We start from the raw sequence: 6,000 nt of genomic DNA on the forward strand, positions 1-6,000 counted from the left end.
TCATGATGTATTTGTCCTTCAGTGACTGGATTATTTTCATTAACATAGTGTCTTCTGGTTTTATCCATGTTGCCACAAATGGCAGGACTTCCTTCTTTATTAAGGCTGAATACTATTTCATTGTATGTATATACCACACTTTCTTTATCAGTTTATCTGTTGATGGATACTTGGGTTGTTTTCCTATCTTGGCTACTGTGGATAATGATGCCATGAACATGGGGGTGAAGGTGTCTCTTTGAGATCTATTCATTCATATTTTGGATGTACACCGAAAATTTAGATTGCTGCATTGTGAGGAACTTCCATAATATTTTCCATGCGGGCTGCAGGATTCAACATTCCCATCAACAGTGAATAAGGATTTCAATTTCTCCACATCCTCAAAAATACTTACCTTTTTTATTTTTCAATATTTTTTTCTTTATTGATTTTAGAGTGAGAGAAAGGGAGAAGGAGAGAGAGATAGAACCATCGATGAGAGAGGACATTGATTGGCTGCCTCCTGCATGCCCCCCACTGGGGATTTGACCCACAACCTGGGCATGTGCCCCGATCAGGAATTGAACCTCTGGATGCATGGGTGGATGCTCAACCACTGAGCACATGGGCTGGGCTTTTTTTTTTATTATTTTTAAAAATATATATAATAGCCATCCTTATAGGTGTTTGGTGATATCTACATTCCCCATGAGTTATGTGGATCTTTTCATATACCTTTGGCCATTAGTGTGTGTTCTTTGAAGAAATGTCCATACAGGTTCTTTGCTCCATTTTCAATTGTTATTTGGTTTGTTGCTATTGATTTATAGGATAGTCTTCTATATTTTAGATATTAGCCCCTTACTGGATAGACAACTTGCCAATATTTTTTCTCATTTTGTAGGATGCCTTTTTTTTTTACGGTTTCCTTTGCCGTGCTGAAGTTTGATGTGGTCCCACTGGTGTGTTTTTTCCTTTTGTCCCAGGTGCTTTTGGTGTCAAATCCAAGAAATCATTAAGTTTCCCCCCTATATTTTGTCTCCATTTTAAATAAAAGAAACACATTCAGTAAATAATAAAGCATGAATTTAACTGACGTCTCCGTGAAGATGGAACCTACACGTCTGAATGTAAATTGAATAGAGCCGAGAGAAGCAGATGGAGACAGTAATTCATTAATTAGCAAAGGCAGCAGTGATTGCAGAGCCAGCTCAGAATGTCCTGGAACCCAGGGGCCTCGGATTCCCGCTCCTAATCCCTGTGCTATCTTCCTCCTCTCCCCCAGAAGGAAAAGTGGGCTCCGTTATTCTCAGGCATCTTGACGGTGTTGTCACTGGCATTATGTATCATGGCACTGACCATATAATCATCATAAGTATCCTTGTTCTTAAAAACCTTCAAAGTTGTTTGCTTGCATCCAGCCATGGCCTTCCTCACGAACGTAAGGCTTTCGGTCTCCCGTCCTCACGTGCTGGGAGGAGCCTGGCCCTGCCGTTGGTAGAGCAGAGACCACAGGGGGGAAAGGCCTCTGCTAGGGGAGGACACTCGTGTCTCCTTTCTATCGCGCATGTGCGAAGGAGGATGCTAACGTACAAGCAGGAGAAAAACACGACGTGGCCGATGTCCCTGCACGGACCTGTGTTCGCGTCATCCCGTTATGCCTCGTGCCGTGCCGTTGTGTCTGAATGGCCCGTGTGAGCCTGGCACGGCCTCAGGCATGGGACCCAGCACAGAACAGGACGAAGTCCCGCGCTCTCGGAGCTGACTGGGCTTGGGCGAAGCGGTTGCTCTTTGTGTTTTTCACTCTTTTACAAGAGGCAGTAAAGATGGCAGGGGAGTGGGGCAGGCAAATTGCATTGTAAGTGGCTGCCAGAGCCCAAAGGGGTGCTTTAGTAGCAGCCTCTAGACATGTCCAGGGACCCCAAAACTCAGCATTTGATAAGGTCACCTCGGGTGCCTAAAGACCTGGATTCAAGGAGTCAGCGAGTGTTTCTGATGAGCACTTTAAGCGACTGTGATTCCTGTATGGTCTTATTTGAAAACCAGTGTGGCACAGTCGTGGTTTTGGGGGTCGATATTCTCGGATTTAAAATCCATTCATTCCAGGTGCCCTAAGAAAATTTTCTTAACTCTCTCATCTAAAAATGATAATAACATAAAACTTTTACAGTTGTAGTGGAAACCTAAAGTCTATGAAATATAGAGCCCAGTGTCTGGGGCATAATGAGTGTAACATCAATGGCAGGTAAGTGTTAATACTAATAATAACAACAACAACAACTATTACAATATATTGCTAGCACAACCTGTATCCATAATTAAAATGTTGTTCTTGGTCTTTGGTCTTATACCTCTCTTGGAATTGACCATATAAGCATTTTCCATAATTATCATTACTTGAGCAATAGTTTAAGTCATTTTCTCATATGAAGCTATTACCTTACTTACGAATTGAAAGCTATGTCTCCTGTGTCCTCACTGACTAATCTCGATCTGAGGGCTTGACGTGAACGGAAAAAGCTGCGTTGCTTCTTCCAGTTTTCAGTTATGCAAACTAAGCATGTCCAAGTGGTCTGATTTTTTTAACCATGTGAAGTAATACATATGGACATGGCACAGTCATTGGATTGTAAAGCTTGCGGGGACTCTAAACCCAAGTCCACGTGACTAGTCAGTAGCCAAAGTTGGTCCACAACCCAGATCCCCAGATTCCTACCCACAGTTAAACAATCAATTGCAAATGACAGTAACAAACGGAAAATGCAGTTATAAAAGAGGGGTTGGGTTGGGCAATCAAGAATGTCTCCATCGAATGAGCACAGCATGAGGGCTTGGGTTTGGGGCCAATTTTGGTTCATCGCTTTCAGATTCCCCGAAGTTCATGCTAGAGCAAGATACTGACCTAGTGGGTCTTTGTCACCGATGGAGAACTTCTCCCTGGAGTAACGTCAGCTGTTTCCTTTCCCCCAGCTTCCAGAAGGGCCGATGTAGGCTTCAGAGACACTCGACTCAAAGTGCCATTCTCTCAGAGCGTAGTCAGTCCTACAACCGTGAGAACCCATGGAACAAATCAAGGTGACCAGGCAGAAGTAGGAAATGCATGATTCTTCTACACAACTTTTCGCTTTCCTTGCAATTTTCACAAAGGCTCAATTTCCATTCTCAGTTACTGTGGTGTGAGGTGCTGAGCGCTGATGGCTGTCCTTGTCCACTGGCCATGGCCTTTCCTGCGTACGGGAACCCTGGGGCACTGGGACTTGGGAGGTGGCTCACAGCCTCGATGTCCGGGACAGACTTCTCACCTGGCCCTGAGTAAAAGTCAGACAGAGTGAAACTGACTATTCTGGAGTCTGGACAGGAAATCCTTAGAGATATGGGCCGCTTGCTTTTCTTTTTTCTAATCTGAAATGTGTGTAACTTATAAATCTATTACAAACAGTGGACTGTCCTGGGTGTTGTGAGGGGATAGAAAGAAGCAGTATTTTTTTCCAGTTTCAGAAGGCATTAAAGTGCATGTACGTATTGATAAGCTGGACAATTCAGATGGTACATAACTTTTGAATATGATGCTGAACAAGTCTCCTGTCCCCAAACTACCCCCGCCCAAACAACCCAGGCATGTTGTATTAGGTAGGAAGGTGTTCTGCTCTAAGTAACAGTGTATATGTGGCTTAAACCAGAAGGGTTTTATTTTTCTGATGAACCAGGAAGCCTGAGGTAGGCAACAGTTGACCTTAGGTCAGTGTTTGGTAATGTAAAGGCCAATTTCTCTGTGATTCTTCTGTCCCATATGACAAAGGGTTAGGGTCTCCATTTTAAAAGAGTCCAAGAAAGAACATACATGCTTTTGAGAAGACACTCGTCCCCTGGGATGAGGAATGGTAAAATAAAGGCTCACCAGATGACCACATCTGTCATATGTTGATGGACGTTTGATTCCAGCCAAATAGCCCAGCTCCCATTTCTACATCATAGCTTCTCCACCTGCATACTTGTGAACAAGGCTGGAAATGGATGAGAGGGGAAAGGACCTGTGACAACCAGATCTTTGAGAAATACAGACTTCCCCTGGGGTCACTGGATGGCCTGGGTTGTATAGGAAGACTTCCGAAGAAGACGTAGAAACGAGGAGCCATGGATACCATAATTGGCCTGACTTAATCACAGTTCTTCATTTGAGTCTCATTGCATCACTGCTCTGAACCAATCTGGGCACCTGCTGTCACAGAATAAAGGTGGCACACGCACTGTGTTTGTCGATATGCGGTGTCCTCCTGTGTGTCCTAGCCAGGTGCCTCACATGGTGAAGTGGACATCCCACAGAATTACAACCAATGGCTTACATGCTTTGTTTTTTCTCTCTCAATAAACTCATAGCTCTTGGAAAGCAGAAACTGTGTCTTTTTTACTACCGGCATAGGACGTAAATGTTGCTTCGTGTTCTGTTAAACGCATTAAATTTAGTGCCTTGAACAGAACGTGTTAAATTATAGAATTCGGATCGGTGTTCCACTGACGTGCATTAAATTTAGTGTGTTGACCAGAACACGTTGAATTAGAGAATTTTGGGAGTACAATATGAGAGTATCATAATTTAGAGGTGTGAGTAATCATATGAGGTTTGGGATGGAAAAAAAAAAGATAAGACTTCACAGAAGACCTAGGTTTAAAAGTATACCTGGAAGAATGGATAGAATCCATGTCTGTTTTCGTGTCATATAGCACCCATGGAAATCAGGGCAGCATTTCTTAATTATGAGCTTTTTATATGTTTGTTGAACTGCATCAAGTTTGAATAGAGGGGAATCCAAGGAGGGAAGCTTTGCAAGGGAAGTTCACAGGTAGACATGCACAAAGGAATTTCTCCTTCTTTCCCTTTGCTTTCCCATTCCTTCTCTTTGATTTCCCCCTCTCTTCTCACCTTCAAGCCCAAGGTCACAAGTGCTGTCTGATGTTCAACCCCAGGTATTCTGTGGCTTTGAGCATTAGCGGAACATATTGTTGACTCTTAGGGCTGAAAACAGGGCTGCTTCCCACCTGCATCTACTCAGAGATCTGGTGCGCAGCCAATGTTAATTTGAGGCATACAGATGACAGAGCTGGCAAATATAAGAGCAGTTACTTTTGTACAAACTGAGTTGAACTATAGTCCTTTGCTGAGAATGCCTGTTATCCAGAGGTCGAATGGATCTCTGGTTTTCAAGTCTTTGAGAAGACTCTTCACTCCCAGCATGTGACGCCATGTCAGCCTCTGCTTTATCTTATGAGGTCATGTCAGCCGAGTTAAATTTACTGGGACACTCAGTGGGAGCTGTAGACCACATGGGCAGACATATTATTAGCAGTTACCTATGGGTTTTGGAACCAAAGAGCAATGAAAATCTTACTGAGTTAGTTCGCTTTGTGTGAACACAGGTCCATAATCATCAAGGTTTTGTGATTTTTTCACAAAGCAAAAAAGAAAAAGAAAAAAACAGCCCAAAACACAACACCTTAGAATCGATCTGAGCAGCACTGAAATTGCTGGTATGTTTCCCGCATGGAAATGTTCCCTTTGCTAGAGCAAGCATGGGATGGGTTGAGAATTAAGAATGTTGAAATTGTAGGAAAGCCGAGGTTAACTCAGAAGAGTATCTCACCTCTAGTCCAGGTACGTTGGTCATGTCCAAGCAAGATGTCTCCACTGCACTTATCAATCAAGACCCAGTAGCTTAAAACAGGTCCCTCCTCACATACTAGAATTGATCATTTGGAGATCTTTTCCGTAAAAGTATAACTGCTCCGTTTATGCAACATGGTTTTCTAAAAATGTCTTTCATGTGCCAAGCATTGAATTCCATATGCTTTTGAAGCTTAGAGCTTTTAATAATTATTACATAAATGTGGCCTGGCAAAATAAGTCTGTCACTTCTCATGAGAGCATATTCCATAATAGAGAAGACTGTATGAGTTAAAAATTGCATCTGACTGTTGATAAGAATGATGTGAAATAACAGTATCTTAAACCAATTTGGAGAT

Source organism: Molossus molossus, unplaced genomic scaffold (genome assembly GCF_014108415.1).
Source record: "Molossus molossus isolate mMolMol1 unplaced genomic scaffold, mMolMol1.p scaffold_m16_p_15, whole genome shotgun sequence".
NCBI lineage: Eukaryota > Metazoa > Chordata > Mammalia > Chiroptera > Molossidae > Molossus > Molossus molossus.